The 17,721-nt window shown below is 33.6% G+C and overlaps 1 long non-coding RNA gene across 1 annotated transcript; it reads right to left on the reverse strand.

Moving 5' to 3' along the window:
• Window positions 1–326: 326 nt before the first annotated feature.
• Window positions 327–17,010, reverse strand: LOC111747252. The gene is made up of 3 exons (XR_002783451.1): window positions 16,925–17,010; window positions 9,760–9,764; window positions 327–337 (listed from the first exon to the last, which is right to left on the reverse strand). It is a non-coding gene; the product is annotated as an uncharacterized LOC111747252 (long non-coding RNA).
• Window positions 17,011–17,721: the final 711 nt, after the last annotated feature.

Genomic DNA, 17,721 nt, shown 5'->3' on the forward strand with positions numbered 1-17,721 from the left:
TAATATCTTTGCATTTATAAAATAGCTTTACTGTTTTCACTGGTCATTTTTTTTTTTTTTAGTAATCAGTGTATATTATAAATTTGAGTTAAGAATAAAATTTTACTACTATAATACCATTTTTATTCCTGGAGGTCTCTAATAACATTCTACTTAGAGTATTCTATCTGGGAAATAGTTTTTGAACTAAAAAATGTTTGAAAGCCACTAGACAAATACTCTTAGTGTCTACTTCTAGTTCCAACATTTATAAAATGTATCATAGTGGATGTGATAGATTTTAAGTGGATTTTGATTTGAGCCACAGTCTTTGTGTGTCAGGAGTATCAAAAAATTTCTTCATGGTGTTTAGACAGGATATGTTTCTTTAAAAAGAAAACAGAGCCTCTTAAAATAACAGTGCTCTAAGAGTTGTGAAATCACTTCTATTTTATATGTTCATAGAGGTGTTCTAAATCCCGGTCCACAGTTCAAAGTTACATGTAAGGAATGTACGTTATTTTTCAATAACTCAATTTAATTTCTGTTTGAACACCCAATCCTACAGCACTTAAGTATGGTTAATATGGTCAGTTTCCTTAAACCTCTATTTCACTTTTCCATGTGTTGCATTTAAGACTTGCAGGGCTCACTTAGGTCCAAGCCTGTAGGGCAAAAAAGGACATTAGATCACACATACATGTCTGAGATACCCATTGCCCCATCCTGTCCATGTACCTCATCATGCATATATTTTTTTATTTCTGTATGAATGAAGTCTTCGGGTCCGGCAGGGCTCTTAGCTATATTCACATATTTTAGAGTTATTGAGCATCATATTGCTGCTCCCATATCATTCTGGGATTTGTAAAGCTATGTGGAAGCTGTTAAGATGCTTCTTTATCAATTTTTGGGACTGCTCAGAAAATAAGGCTTATGTCTCTTTTGCTCTAATATTCCACAAACTCATCTGAGAGTTTTGCTGTTTCAAAGGAGCTTGGTTCTAGCAAAAGAGCACTGGGTTCTGATTTCCTCACCTCCCTCCACCAAGGATTCTTGTGATAGAGGCCTAGGCGAGGGGCTCTTACTCTTTATGTTTTCTCCTAAGTTGTTCCTATGTCATGAGCCCTTACTAGTCTACTCAGGTTCCCCACCTGTCTCGGTTCATAGTGTCCTTAGTGTGTCAATTTTGTCATGACATCCTTAGACCTAAACAAATAAACAAATGAACAACAAGCAACCAAACAAATAAAATACCCCAAACATAACAGTTTCATTTATTAAATAGATTCAAACAACTTAATAGCAGTATTTCGTGCACTAACAGCTCAAAAATTTAAATAGGCCACAATGATCCTGTAAATTCACCGTGGTGTTTAGGGGACTGTGGGCATAGGCTACTGAAACACAAAATCCAAAAAGAGGTCCTCTTTTTCTGCTATTATATGGCTTTCTAGGCACTAGAGCTCAGAAGGCCTACCTGTTTGATTGGCAGCAGTGATTAGTGGGTTTCTGGCAGGGGAACAGAACATAGTGGAAAGCAAATGCCATAAAAACAAATGAGTTCAGTCAGGAAATCAGAGCCGTTATAAGTATTATTGGAACAAGGGATTTATTATAGTCAAGGGAAGGAGCTTGGTGAAGTGAAGTTTTGGAAGGAGGAGTCGAACCAACCTGTTGTGACCAGTCAAAGACTACAGTAAAACCCAAAAAGTCAAACACATAGATAACAAAGAGTGAGCTCAGGGAGAGGTCTGTTGAAAACTTAGCTCTGTGGGTCCACAGCCAAGTGTCTAGAGCTACTATTGATAAAGCTGGACGGTAGAGAAAAGTATCTGTCCACATATGTGCAGTGGTTGGGGAGAACTAAAAGGACAGCTGAATGAATAAAGAAGAGTTTTATTTAGGAAAATCAGGAGAGGACAGTCTCCTCAGATATCTGAGCAAATAGCTTCCAAGGAGAAAAAAAATCCACATTGAATTCTGGAGGCTGGAAATTTTTACAGACAGAGTAATAAAACTATGAATGCTCTCTAGAGAAGGATTGCCTATCTTGCAATAATTTGCACCTCTTTTATTGTCATTACCTGTAGTAAAGTAGTTATTAATATCTTCAACAAGAATGATTGTCATGTCAGTTGCTAAAAATGAGGGAAATCAGGAACAAATGGTGTGAGTAGATTCTTGTTTCCAAGTTTATAAACACAAGTGGAAACCTTCAAATGCTCTGGTGGTCACAGCAAAGGCAGTTGGTTATTCTACTGTCACATTTCTAGACAAACTGGGTTTATGAGTTCTATTTGAAACTGTCACATTGTAAAAGTCAATGAGCATAGAAAGAACTTACCATTCCATATAACTCAATTCTGACCTTAATTACATGGGGCATATTACAGTATAAATGGGAATTAAGGATTCATCTCTTTAAGTCACTTTACTGGTACTAAAATGTTGGTGATCTGCCAGTCTAATTCTATAATGAACTGTAATAATCACTTTTTTTTGGTGGTTAAAAATCATAAATTACAGGTCTCTATGCATAAAATTCTGACAAATTCGAACAGAGTCTGCAGAAGATGTGCATTAGTCAACTAATATTAGGTGACAAACAATCATAAAATCTAGCAGCATAAAACAACAAGCATTTATTTTGTGTGTACCCATTTGTGTGTCAGCAGGAATTCAGCTGCTCTGAGCTCTGGTTGAGGGTTGGGCTTAGGTCTCTTCCATGAGTATTCATTCTGGGGCCTGGGTTAAAAAGGTAGTGTTTATCCATAGAAAATTTTTCTCATGGCAATGAAAAGAAGTGCAAGAGGGCAAGCCCCATCACACAGGCCCAGTTCAAATCTTTGCTCATCTCATATGTGGTGACATCTTATGGGTCAAAGCAAGTCACATGGCCAAATTGACCATCAGTGGGATATGGAAATGTATATCTCCCATGGAAAGGGGAAGAGTGAATATTTTCTAATGATCTAATCTACCATAAGATGCTTTATTTATTACTTTCTATTATTCCTCAAATTTTAAATTACTCAAGTTTAGATTCAATTTTAAGTGATTAAAAAATCCATGGATAATAGCAGATTAAATAATATAGAAATTTTTTTTGTACATATAAATGAAGTTCATAGAAAAGCAACCTAAAGTGGCATGGTATCTCCATAATCTTCAGGAATCCAGTGCCTTCTCTCTAGCTCTATTCTTATTTCTAGGCCACTTCCTGTCCCAAGATGGCTGATCAAGCTTCAGCCAATAAGTCCACCTTCCAGATAGCAAGATGGAGAAGAGGATAAAAAAGTTACATTTCCTCTCTTCCCAGAGGTTGCACACAATTCTTTTGCTTACATCTTATTGGCTAGAAATTATTTGCATAATTATGCTAGCAAGGGAAGATACAAATTTATAGTTTATTCTTGGAAGTCTCTAGGTGGCCATGTTTCATGTGAAAAATAATGAATTTTATGATGTTAATATACAATTAGAGAAGAACAGTTGTTAGTGTAAGCAATTGGCAATCTTTGCCACAAAATTCCAAAGAAATTGCATTCTCAGCACTACCTAGCCTTTAAATGAGATATTTAATTATATTTATTATATTATTAAAATACAATTAATAGATAAAGACATCGTAGATATCATTGCTTAAATTAAATTTCTGAATTATTTTTAGTTATAGCTGGCTAGCTACTAAGAAAAAAAAAAGCAAGAGAAGGAGTTAAGTTTCTACCATGCATGTTTATTCTCAATGGAGTTATCTATGTATACTACCTTCCAGATTGATCCTGAAAATGAGATCGGGGAGAACAATACTTTATCTTTTCCACTGTAATATGTTAATTCCAGAACACAGGTTCTTGAGAGATTTCAAAAAAGAGAACATTTCCTGTTATGAATAAATAGTTAAGATTGAATTAACCCACAGACTTTGATGGATTTCTGCTTTTTGTCATAATCGTTAGCCTGTAATGAGGGTTATCTGAGATCTGTTCCCAATATATCTTTCTAGGCCTATCTCACACAACTCTTTTTCATGTATCTTTATAAAATTTATGACATGTTGCAAAATGTCAAGTATTATATATGACTTTCTCAAACTAGATCAATTGTGCCACCCAAATATATCCTATATCCTACTTTTTTGTCCACGCTTGAGCCATCTCAGTGGAGTGACCCCCATCACATCCACTCTAACCTTATCCATCCAAGAATTAAAATAAAAATTAAGTTTATTTAAAAAGCTTTCCTAGAATCCCACAATCACAGGTAACTACTCTCTATATCCAATATAAATGTATATCATAGTCTTCTTTCCTTTGCTAATTCGCAATTAATATTTGTTGAACACCTACTATGTGTCACTGTGCTAGGTTTCATTCATCATTCATTTATAGTTTAGAGTGGGACATCAATCAACTAATATACATGTGTGTGTATATATATATATGCCATGCTCTATCTCACATTATATGCCTATTGTTCATCTTGCTAATCTTGCTTATAAGCACTGAAAAAAAATTGAAAAACTGTGTCTTTTCATCTGTATATCCTATTGATACCTAATACTATGCCTTGCACTGTTAGTTATGTGTTCAGCAAACATATTTGATTAATGAATATTCTTGGTGTGTTTCATTTACTGCCTTACCCCTTACCCCAGGGAAGCTATTCAAAGGAAGTATGTTACCATTAAGTTAGCTGCTGTAAAAAAATTCATTTAAAATCGAAGCACACATTTTAAAATATGTACATGTATCTTCATTACTGAAGTGGTGAGGATGGAGAAGAATCTACAAGATGAAAATCTAGCCTCTGCCTTATTAGAAATGCAAATAGTCCAAATATAAGATTATATGAATTTCAGGAGACTGTACATCAGGTGTTCAGTGTCCAGACTTGCAAAAATCACACAGATAAAAGCAAAACTCTATCTAATCTATATCTGTCTTCTGTGATTAAAAGACAGAAAAAGCAAACCAAAAAGTGATATTCAGGCATTTCTGGGAATACTTACATCCTGCTACAATCACTGTATAATGTGTTTTCCGGCTCAGCAGCATTTTCCTTGTTTCTTATTTATTCAGGCTTCAGATCTGTGGAGAGGTTCATAATTAGGAGTCTGGTCATTCTTTTCCCAACTCAGATTCAATTAGCCATATGTTATAGGCGACATACACAGTGGCTGTCAAACTTCAACAATTACCAAAGGGAAAAGAAGGTTGTGGGGTCAGAACTGTGGACTTATAAAAAGCTCTTGAAGTACAGGCAACTCCTAATTATGAAGCATTAATCAAAATTTTGTCTGGTCATTCATCAGTCCTCTCCATGGACCAGCTCTGGAAATAGCAGCCTCTCATACCTGTGGGACAGAAGTGTGGAGCTCTTGGAGCAAAGGTATCAGAAAATGAAATAAGTAAATATGCAATTCTGTTTATAGTCTTCATTTCAACAATGAAGAAAAATCAATAGGCTTATAGAATATGGCAATTGTACTTTTAAATGAAGGCTCTCGAGAAGGGAGCATTTTTAAATTCGTAAGGGCTGATTCCAAGCAAGTGATTTACAATACTCATGGAACTCTTTATGCTTAATTAGGACTGTGTTGGGTCAGTCTTGCACAGTGGGAAAGACTTACTATGGAGGATCAGCGTTAAGTTCCATTTACTTGGAAAAAGTGGAATTAAATTTAAGCATTTAAAATTCAAATCTATGTTAGTTCGGAATTTTTCTTCTCTGTTACATGGTGATGTGTTAGAGAAAGGGGGTTGAAAGTCTTGGGGGTAGATAACATTAAAAAAATAGTTAAAAGAAGTATTGAAATTCAAGATTCTTGAGGGGAAAAAATCATATAATTAGGTAGATTTGTGAAGAAATACACTGCTTTAAAAAAACCCTATATTAATTTTTGATTAACCTACACCTTCATGCTCTTCTCCAAAGAAGAAACTAGATTTCAATACAGCCACACTCCACTTAAAATAACATTTATTCAACAGGTCTGTGTTCTAGGCTTACTTCCTCCTAGAAAAGGACTATTATAAATCCCGGTAATATTCTCATGAGTTCTACAAAGAGTGTTTCTTTGTGGTGGGTTTGAGTATTGTATCCACTATAATTTAATTGTCTCAACTGATGTCACTTCAAGTCATTTCCCTTGGGACTTGGTGCTAGCCTGAAAAATACCTTCACTAAGAGATTACTCTAGTATTTAACCTGTAATTTTTAGTTGTTTTATCTGCTGTCAGAAATATGTCTTTTTCCTCCAGCCTTTACCACTGAACTTTATTCAAGGAGCCAGTATGCTCTAGCATGAGAAAGGTGGTTGACTTTACTTTATAAAATAAGTGACTTTTAGCTTAATTAGACTGAGCACATGCAAATTCCTGTTTGATTTCTTCTGCTCTAGTTTGTGTTCTTGTCTATAGATACATATAGATGAAATTTTGGTGAAGGAAAAGTTGAGGTTTGGTTGGGGGAGGGTGAAGTCCAGGGGAAAGGATTTTTAATTGTAAATTTTTATTTTCTTATATCAAATAGAGATTTTTTTTTTTAACATTGAAAGATTAAATTTTAATCTGGTGGAATGGAAAATGTGGAAATAAATGAAGCTACAAGAATACAGTTGTGAACCTTTAGAATTTTTCTTTGAGTTAAAAAAAATGGGGAGAACATTTTGCTAATAAGTCAGGGCACAGATTTCTGAGCCCTTAAAGAACGTCTACCAAAATGCCTTAGCTTCAAGCATTTCTATTTTAATTTTAATAACTTAATTGATATGACAAGGGAAGTGCAGTTTGCCAAAGTCAGTATATTAAATGCCTACGAGGACAGTGGGCTGCTACATGGTAACAGATAATTCACCTCTCCTGTGATGGCAGCCCAAGGGGTGAGAATCTTTGTTGCTGGCTCTCATTTGTTTTACGCGTGTGTGCATATTGATAGTTATTCTATGGAAAGCAGAGCCCTTTAATGGAGGTCCTAGAGAGTCCACAGATAGAGCAGCAGAAGAGAATTTTTTTCTACCAGGAGAGTTTAAAGCTACATGTAGCTTGGAATGGTTGCTGTTTTTTCTCTTCTGATTATCCTTGCATACCACTTTTCACAGAAAGAAGTCTTGTAAGTCCCTTATTTAAATCAGTGAGATGATAGTGTTAGTAAGAATTGCTGTGTTGGGCTTTAATAGATTACTGAAGGCACAATACAAAGGCCAGAGCTGAATTTAACAGGCCATTGGACACCACCAATAGATTCCTGTGGAAGTTTTCTTTAAGTTAAAAAAAATTTTTTTTTTTGAGAATCAAAAGGAAAGTTTATTAGAAAAGGCATAACACTCCACAGACAGAGTGTAGTCTGCTCTCAGAGTCAGAGTGAGAGGGACAGTGAGAGGGATAGTGAGAGAGAGACAGAGTAAAGGCACTGAGAGAGACCAAGTTTTAAAATTTTTTGATTTAGAACATATACAAGAAAATCCTGCCATTTGTGACAACATGGATGGATCTTGAAGACATTATGCTAAGTGGAATGAGTCAGTCAGAGAAAGACAAATACTGTATGGTCTCATTTATATGTAAAACCTAAAAAAAAACAAAACCAAAAACAAAACAAAAAACTCTTTCATAAGTCATAGATATAGAAAACAGATTGTTGGTTTCCGGAGTGGAGTTTGGGCAAAATGGGTGAAAGGGGTCAAAGGTACAAACTTCCAGTTATAAGATAAGTCCTGGAGATGTAATGTATAACATGGTGACTGTAGTTAATAATACTATATTGCATGTTTGGTTGAAATTTGCTAAGAGAAGAGATCTTAAAAGTTCTCATCATGAGAAAAAAATTGAAATTATGTGAGGTGATGGATGTTAACTGAACTTATTGTAGTATTCATCTCTCAATATATATCAAATTATTATGTTGTTACCAAAAACTAATACAATGTTATATGTCAATTATATCTGAATTTTAAAAAGAACCACCAAAAATAGTTATTACTAAATTAATTAAATTTCAAAAGATGCAATCTGAAAAAAATATATACAAAATGTATAAAACAAAAATATGTGGCCTAATGATTTATTACAAAGTAAACCCACATGTAACCACCACTCAGATCAAGAAATAGAATCTTGCCAGTAATTCCAGAGCCCCTCTCATGTCCCCTCTTTCTCCTTCTGACTATTATGAATCACTTCCTTGCTTGCTTTATAGTTTCCAATCTCCAAACTATAGTTTGTCTGTCTTAAATTTATTGTAAATGGAATCATGAATGTTTTCATGACTGGCTTCTTTTGCTCAGCATATTTGTGAAATTTATCTAGATTTTGATTGTAGCATTGGTTTTCACTCTTTTACAATCTTTCATTGTATAAGTATACCTAAAATTTATTTATTCATTTTACTCTTAATGTGCTTTGGGGTACTTCCAGTTTGAGGCAAGAATAATACTGCTAAGAATGCTCTTCTACATGCTTGTTTGTGCATGCATGCACACATTTCTGTTCTCTCTGGGTCCCAGCATGTCCTTGTATTCAACTCTACAGGTAGTGTCAATCTCTTTTCTAAGGGGGTTGTACTAATGTGCTTGCCAAACAGCAGTGAATGAGAGTTCCCTGCTGCTCTATACTTGTCTCAATGATTGGTATTATCGGTCTTTTAAATTTTAGCCAAACTGATGAGTTCATAATTAAAGGAAAACTCTTTCTACTCACAGCATTCTGAAACAAAACGCGTGGATTTTCCACAGTAAGAAATTCTCTAATTCTCTGTGGACACCAAGTGGATGTCATACAATTTAATTAAAGTCTGACACTAACTACCCAGAGTTAGTGTAGACCCTATAGTTTAAGGGCTCAGTCCCACAAGACTACCTCCACTTTAGATGCCACTTGCAAGTAGTGGGTCCCAGGTGATCCACACTTCTGTCTGACATGGCTAAAAATTGAGGGTTCCCACAACTTCCTGCTCAGGTTTAATAATTTGCTATATTGGATCACAGAACCCAGGGAAGCTATTTAGTATTATCAGTTTATTTTAAAGGATACAAGTGCACAGCTAGCACATAGGGCAAGGTAGAGGGAAGGGTTGTGGAGCTTCCATGCCCTCTCTGGTGTGTCACCTTTTCAGCACCTCCATGTGTTCACTAAACTGGGAGCTATCTGAACTGTCTTGTTTAGCGTTTTTTTTTTTTTAGGCTTCATTACATAGGCATGCTTGATTAAATCATTGGACATTGGTGATGAGCTCAATCTCCAGTCTCCCCTCCCTGGGGGGTCAGAGAGAGGGGTGATTGTAGGATAAGGGGTGAAATTTCTAACTCTCTAATCATGCCTTGATTTTCCTGGGGATCAGCCCCTCAGCGAAGTCATCTAGGTACCCCAGTCACTAGGCATCTCATTAGCATACAAAAAGACACTCTTATCATGCAGGAAATTAAAAGGATTTTAGGAACTCTGTACAGAGAACTGGAGAGAGACCAAATAGATATTTCTTTTGTTACAATAGTGTTCTCTCATTTAGTATTAGTTTACATTTCCCCCAGCTTTACACTAACCCATGAAATGAGTGCTTTTCACATGTTCTTGTATTCAATCTCTTGCCCATTTTCCTATGTCGTTATCAGCATTTATTATTATGATTATTATTATTTCTAGATTGTTTATATGTGTCAAAATATTCTCTCCCGCTCTGTGACTTACTTTTTATTCTCATATTGGTATCTTGATAAACTTAATACGGTAAAATGTGTAAATCTTTCTCTTATGATTATGCTTTTGTTGTCTTGTTTACAAAGTCTTTCCTACTTTAGGTCATAAAGATATTCTCCTACCTCATCTTCTAGAAGTTTTGGTATTTTGTTTTCACATTTAAATTTATAAACCACCTGGAGCTGGTGTTTCTGAATGGTGTATGACTAGTTTCAAGGTCAATCCTACCTCCCCAGGAAAGCCAGTATGCTCAGCAACATTTATTGTAAAATTATGCTTTCCCTTTTGACAGGCCATTTTGTCATTCAGGAATCTATATATGCATAGATCTATTCCTGGAATCTTGTTTTTACCCCATTGTTTTGTCTGTCCTTTCAACATTTAAGGGAAGTATCAATGTCCCGTAGAGTAAGTAATCTCACTATGAACTTCTTCAAGAGTACTCTCACCACTCTTAGTCCATTGCATTTCCATATATTTCTACTTTGGAATCAGGCTGCCTCATTAAATTTTAATTTATTTTCTAGAAACAGCTTTTTGAATTCCATAAAACAACAACAAAACGAATACACATACACAAAATATGTGTAAACATATGCATAAAACTTTTAAAAATAGATTAGGATTTTACCTTGGAAACATTGAATTCATAGCACATTTTGAAGAAAATTGACATCTTTATATTATTGAGTCTTCAAACTCATTAACGGTGTTTGTCTCTCCATTTAATTTGGTCTTCTTTAATGTCTCTTAGCAATGTTTTATATTTTTTCTGCATAGAGGTCCTGTATATATTTTGTTAGATTTGATAATTTAATATTTTCAGTTTCGTTATTAATGAGATCATTCAAAATTCTTATTTTCCAACTATTAATTGCTGTTATAAAGAAATAAATTTTAGTGCATCTATAACTTCTAGAAGAAAACAGAGGAATAGTCTTCATGACCTAGGGGAGAAAAAGAAATGCTTTGTGTATTTTTATGTAACAACCTTGCTAAACTCTTCTGTGAAAGCTAATTATCTGTAATTCTTTTGAAATTTCTTTTTTCCCCAGCTTTACTGAGATATAATTGATGTATAATAATTTGTAAATTTAAGATACATGATGTGATAATTTGATATGTGTATGTAATGATTACCACAACAAAGTTAGTTAATATATCCATCATCTCACGTAATTAATTTATGTGTCTGTGTGTGTTGGAAACATGTAAGATTTACTCTCTTAGCAACTTTTAAATATAAATACAGTGTTGTTAACTATAGTCATGATGACATAAAATATACCTCCAGAACTTATTCATCTTATAACTAGAAGTGTCTACCCTTTGACCACCTTTACCTATTTTCTCCTGCCCCTGGCAATCACCAGTCTATTCTCTGTTTCTATGAGTTTTTTTTTCTTAGAATCATATATATGTGAGATCGTACAGTATTTGTCTTTTATCTATCTGAATTATTTTGCTTAGAATAATGCCTTCAACTTTCATGCATATTGTTGGAAATGGTAGGATTTCCTTCTTTTTTATGGCTGAATTATATATATACATGCATAATATATATAATATAATATAACATAACATAACGTAACATAACATAACATAACATAACATAACATAACATAACATAACATAACATAACATAACATAACATAACATAACGTATAACATAATATAAATGTATTTTTCATCTTCTTTATCCATTCATCTGTTTACAGACACTTAGGTTGTTTCCACTTGGCTATTATGAATAATTGTGCAGTAAACCTGAAGTGCAAACATCTCTTCCTTCATATATATATCAAGAAGTAGATTTATTGAATCATATGGTAGTTCTATTTATAATTTTTTTTGAGGAATCCCCACACTGTTTTCCACGGTGGCTGTACCAATTTACATTTCTCTTTTGGAATTTCTATGAACACACACACATGATTTATGAATAGTGAAAGTTTTATTTCTTATTTCTTTCTTTTTGTTTTCCTCCTCTATTTTTTTCTTTTCCTTTTTTTCCTCCTCGGTATTAACTGTGTTTCCTTTCTGTGCTGGCTGGGACCTTCGATTCAATTTTGAATGGGAGTGGTGACAGCAGACATATTGTCTTGTTCCAAGTCTCAGTAGGAAAACTTTCATCATTTCATCGCTAAGCTTAAAGCTTGTTCTGTATTTTCAGTTGATATTTTTTTCAAAATAAAGAAATTGCTTTTTCTTCTTGACTTGCTAAGAATTTTTATTATGAATAGATGATGAATTTTATTCAACTATATCCCCATTTATTAAGATGGTCTCATCATTTTCCTCTTTCTTCTATGAAGGTGATAAATTTACATTTATTTTGGTATTTTTGGTATGTTTAACCTGTCTTGCATTCCTAAAATAAACCCAAATTTTTATATTTTGGTAAATTTGATTTGTTAATATTTTGTTTAGGATTTTTCAATCTGTGTTATGGGTGATACTGGCTTGGAATTTTTCTTTCTCATAATGTTTTTGTCATGTTTTGACATCAAGGTTATGAAGATTCCTCAAAATTTATGAGAAAGAGTCCCTCGTTTACTGTTCTGTAGAAAAGTCTGTTTAAATGTTTGGTAGAACTCACCAGTAAAGCCATCTGGCCCTATTGGTTTTCTCTGTGGGCAGAAATTAAATTGAGAATTCAGTTTCTTTAATAAGTATAAAACAATTTTGATTTTCTATTCTTGTGTTAGTTGTGGTAAATTATGTTTTTGTCCACGTCATCTAAATTTTTAAGATTATTGGCATAAAGTTTTTCATAATATTCTCTTAAGATCATTTTAATGCCTGTGTGAGCCAATGTAGGAGTCAAGAAAACATAGCTCTCAAACAAATTTGGTCTGTGGTCTGTTTTTGTTTGGACCTGTGAGCTACGAATAATTTTTATAAAGAGTTGTTAAAACAACAACAAAAAAACACACACAAGAATATTTGCCGGACACCTTGCTCTTACCTTAATATTTTCTTCATTTTTAATTTTTTGATTTAATTTCCTATTTTCAGCTATCTTTTTGAGAGGTCAATTTTTGCAAATATTCTATTTTGCAATAATATTGGAAAAGGTTGGTTTTGCTATCATGCTATTGGAAACGTCTGTATTCTTATTGATTTCTTGATTCCTTATTCTGTCAGTTTGTGAGAGTTGTGTTAAAATCTTTCTGTTTTATTGTGGATTTAAATATATCTTGTAGTTCTAATACGGTTTTGCTCTACATATTTTAATACTATTTTGTTAAATGCATGTATTTAGAATTGTTATACCTTTCTGGTGCATTGAATCTTTTACCATTGTTAATTGGGATGGAGAGGTACCTTCTAAACAGTGGTGCACCAAGCAAAGCATAGATAGGAGAAAATATAAAACATATTTTGAAAGAGGAAATAACACCATTTAATTATATTGTGTGGACCATTTAGAGAAAAAAGGGAAAAAAGCCTGTAAAAATAGATACCATCAATCAACTGGGTAAAATGAACATCTGCAGACTACTTTATCTAGTAAAAAAATACACAACTTTCACAAGCTTCCATGAACCATTTACCAAGATAGACCACATTCTGGGCCATAAAATAAATCTTAAGTAATTTAAAGAATAGAAATTATACAATTTCTTCTCTCAGACCACAATGGAATTAAACTAGAAATCAATAACAGAAAGATAACTATAAAATTCTAAAATATGTGGAGATTAAACAACACACTTCTAAAGAACACATCAGTCAAGGAAGAAATCTCAAGAAAATTTAAAATGTATTTTGAACTAAATAAAAATGAAAATACAACTTATCAAAATTTGTGGGAAAAGCACTGTTTAGAAAGAAATTTATAGCATTAAGTGATATATTAGGATAGAAGAAAGGTATAAAATCAGTCATTGAAGCTTCTGTGTTAGGTAATCATAAAAAGACGAGCAAATTAAATACAAAGTAAGCAGAAGAAAAAAAGTAATTAGAGCAGAAATTCAATGAAATTGAAAACAGGAAATCAATAAGGAAAAATCAATGAAACCAAAGCTGCTTCTTTGAAAGGGTCAATAAAATCAATAAGTCTATACTCAAACTAACTAGGAAAAAAAGAGAACAGAAATTACTGATATTAAAAATGAAAGAGAGAATATTAATACAGATTCTATGAACATTCCATAGATAATAAAGAAATACAATGAACATCTCTTTGCCCACAAATTTGATAACTTAGATGAAGTAGACCAATTTGTGTAAAAATAAAAATTTGCCAAAATTTATAGAAGAAATAGACAATTTATATAAGCCTATATTTATTAAATAAATTGAATAAAAAAAGTAATAACCTTCCAAACAGTAAGCACCAGTCTCAGATGGGTTCACTGGTAAATTCTACCAAATATTTGAGGAAGAAATTATACCTATTCTCTATAATGTCTTCCAGAAGATATAAACAGAAAGTATGTCATAACTAATTCTATGAGGCCAGCATTATCCACTTACCAAAACCAGACAAAGACATTACAAATGAAGAAAACTACAGACAAATATCTGTCATGAACATAGATGCAAATATCCTCAACAAAATACTAGCAAATCGAGTCCAACAATATAAAAGGATTATATACCATGACCTAGTGTAATTTATCCCAGGTATGCAAGGCTAGTTCAACTTTCAAAACTCAATTTATGTAATTCATTACATGGACAGACTGAAATAGAAAAATCACATTATTCTATCACTAGATGCAGAAAAAGCATTTGATAAAATCCAACATCTATTCATGATAAAAACTCTTGGTAAAGTAAGAAGAGTGTAGCGTTTTCAACTTTAGAATATCTACAAAAAACTTATAGATAATACCATATTTAATAGTGAGAAACCTGAAGCTATCCCAGTAAAACCAGGTACAAGGCAGCGATGTTCCTTCTCATCAATATTGTACTGGAAGTTTTTGTTAATGCAACAATTCAAGAAAAGGAAATAAAAGGTATATAGACTGGGAAGAAGAAAATAAAACTGTTTTTGTTCACAGATGACATTTTTTATATAGAAAATTCAAAAGAATCGGCAAAAGACTCCCAAATCTAATGTGATTATAGCAGTGTTGCAGGATAAAAGATTAATATACAAAAGTCGATTGCTTTTCTATATATCAGCAATAAATAGTGGAATTTGAAATTAAAAACACAATACCATTTACATTAGCACCCCCAAAATAAAATAGGTGTAAAATAACAAAATATGTACAAGAACTGTGAGAAAAATCACAAAACTCTGATGAATGAAATAAAAAAAAAGAATTAAAGAAATGGAAAAGTATTCCATGTCCATGGTTAGGAAGACTCAATATCGCCAAGATGTCAGTTCCTCTCTACTTGATCTAGAGATTCAATGCAATCCCAAATGGTGCTGGAACAACTGGACATCCACTTGCAAAAACAACAACAAGAACAACAACAACAATAAATTTAGACACAGATTTTAACACTTTTCATAAGAATTAACTCGAAATGGATCATAGACCTAAAAGTAAAATGAAAAATTGTAAACTCATGGAAGACATCATAGGAGAAAACCTAGATGACCTTATGTATGTGATATCTTTTTAGATACAACAACAGAAATAATTGGTAAGTTGGACTTCATCAAAATTAAAAACTACTGTTCTATGAAGGACACAAGAGAATGAAAAGATAGACCATGGACTGGGAGAAAATACTTGCAAAACATACATCTAATAAAGGACTGTTACTCAAAATATACAAAGAACTCTTAAAATTCAACAAGAAAATAAACAATCAGATTAAAACATGGGCAAAAGACCTAAACAGAGGCCTCTGAAGAAGACATTCAGATGGCAAATAAGCATATGACAAGATGCTCCATATCACATGTCATTAGGGAAAAGCAAATTAAAGCAACAATGAGATACCACTAAACACCTGTTAGAACGGCCAAAATCCAAAACACCTATAACACCGAATACAGATGAAGATGTGAGCAACAAGGAGTCTCATTCATTGCTGGTGGGAATGCAAAATGGGACAGCCACTTTGGAAAACAGTTTGGCAGTTTCTTACAAAACTAAATCTACTCTTACCATACAACCTAGCAACTTTGTTCCTTGGTATTTACTTAAAAGAATGGGAAAGATACGTCCACACAAAAACTGTACATTGATATTTATAGCAGCTTTATTCACAATTGCCAAAACTTCAGTAAGTGAATGGGTAAATGAACTATGGTCCATCCAGACAATGGAATATTATTCAGCACTAAAAAGAAAGGAGCTATCAAACCATTAAAAGACAGGGAGGAAACTTAAATACATATTTAAAGTGAAAGAAGCCAATTTGAAAAGGCTATGTCTTGTATAATTCCAACTATACAACATCCGGTAAAAGGCAAAACTATAGATACGGTAAAAAGATCAATGTTTGCCAGGAGTTTGGGGCATGGGGAGGAATAAAAAGTCTGAGTACACAGAATATTTAGAGCAGTGGAAATACTCTGTGATACTACAATGAATGATACATGTCAATATACGTTGTCTAAACCCAAAGAATGTACAATACCATGAGAGAACACTAATGTGAACTATGGACTTTGGGTGCTTACGATGTATCAATATAGGTTCATCAGTTGTGCCAAATGTACCACTTTGGTGAGAATGTTGATATTGAGGGAGGCTATGCATATGCACTGGTATGTGGGAAATCTCTGTACCCTTCTTTTAATATTTCTGTGAATCTAAGACTGCTCTAAAAAATAGATGGAGATTTTATTTTAGTCTAAATGTCAGAAGAAGGTGTTTGTGTTTAAGCCATTCACAGAATTTTGAATCCAGTTTTACTTACCTAAATTCAAAGCTGGTCATAGACATTTTTATTTTTCTTAATGGGACCCTGTCTTTCCAGCCTTTCATCAGTTGGTACTAAGGATTCAGGAAAAGGCAGGTTCCAGCTGGGATGGGATGCTAGTGTTCTTATCTGACAGGAGAGATATCTATTTTATGACTGATCCTATTCCTTTATGTGTAGTGAGGCCATAGATAAATGATTTACCTGTCTCTGCTTTCTTTTCTGTACCTGTATTCTGAAGATAATAGAATTATACCTCCTCCTTACACACTAAGTGACTAACTGGCGGGGAGCACATACAGCATGAAGATGCTGAACAAATGGATGAGTCATACTCTGGGAGGGATGCAGTGGGACGGTGTGAGATTTCATCACCCTACTCAGAACTGCCCACAGTTTAGAACTTATGAATTGTTTATTTCTGGAATTTTCCATTTAATATTTTTGGACCTGGATTGACTGTGGGTAACTAAAACCTCAGAAAGAGAAACTGTGAGTAGGAGAGAACTACTGTACTGATATTTTAAGGAATTAAATAATTCTCTGAGGTCACACACCTAGAAAATTGCTGAGCTGAGCTCAAACTGGAACCTGAGGTTGTTTGACTCCAAAGTGCTTTCCTGACATATTAGGTTTCACAATATGCCAAGTTTTAAATCCCTGGTTTTACCTCTTAGCATTCTTCTCACTAACTGTACTAAGGTGGAAGGACAGTCTCTCACATCAATAACTATCCCTTTTTTTCTTAAAAATTGGCTCCCACTTTCCCAGAGCATCTTGAAAGTATTTAAAAGGTAAAATAGTTTAAAAATATGTTTCTTTACTAGTTGTGTGGTCTATTTCTCCATGTAGCAGAGAAACACTCCATCAAATTTTCCTTTCACATGTAATTCCATTGAAATCAGAAATAGTTTGCAAATTATCTTGTGAAGATTCACTTTTATCTCTAGGGTATTCTATCAATTATCTGAATTATGATTAATACTAACTAACTGTTGTTACCTTAAATAAAAGGGAATTTAAGACTCTAGCAGCAGGCATGGGGATGAATATGGTGCTGTGTACATAGGGGAAACAGGCTAGGAGGCCTTGTTTGGGAACAAAGAGGAGCAAAGAAAGCTTTAGAGAACCAGGAATCAGTAAGGATGGCTACTATCCCATGGCAAAAGATGTCTTGTAAATACATCTCTTCTCTTTTGCT

This window comes from Pteropus vampyrus, unplaced genomic scaffold (genome assembly GCF_000151845.1).
Source record: "Pteropus vampyrus isolate Shadow unplaced genomic scaffold, Pvam_2.0 Scaffold216, whole genome shotgun sequence".
Lineage (NCBI taxonomy): Eukaryota > Metazoa > Chordata > Mammalia > Chiroptera > Pteropodidae > Pteropus > Pteropus vampyrus.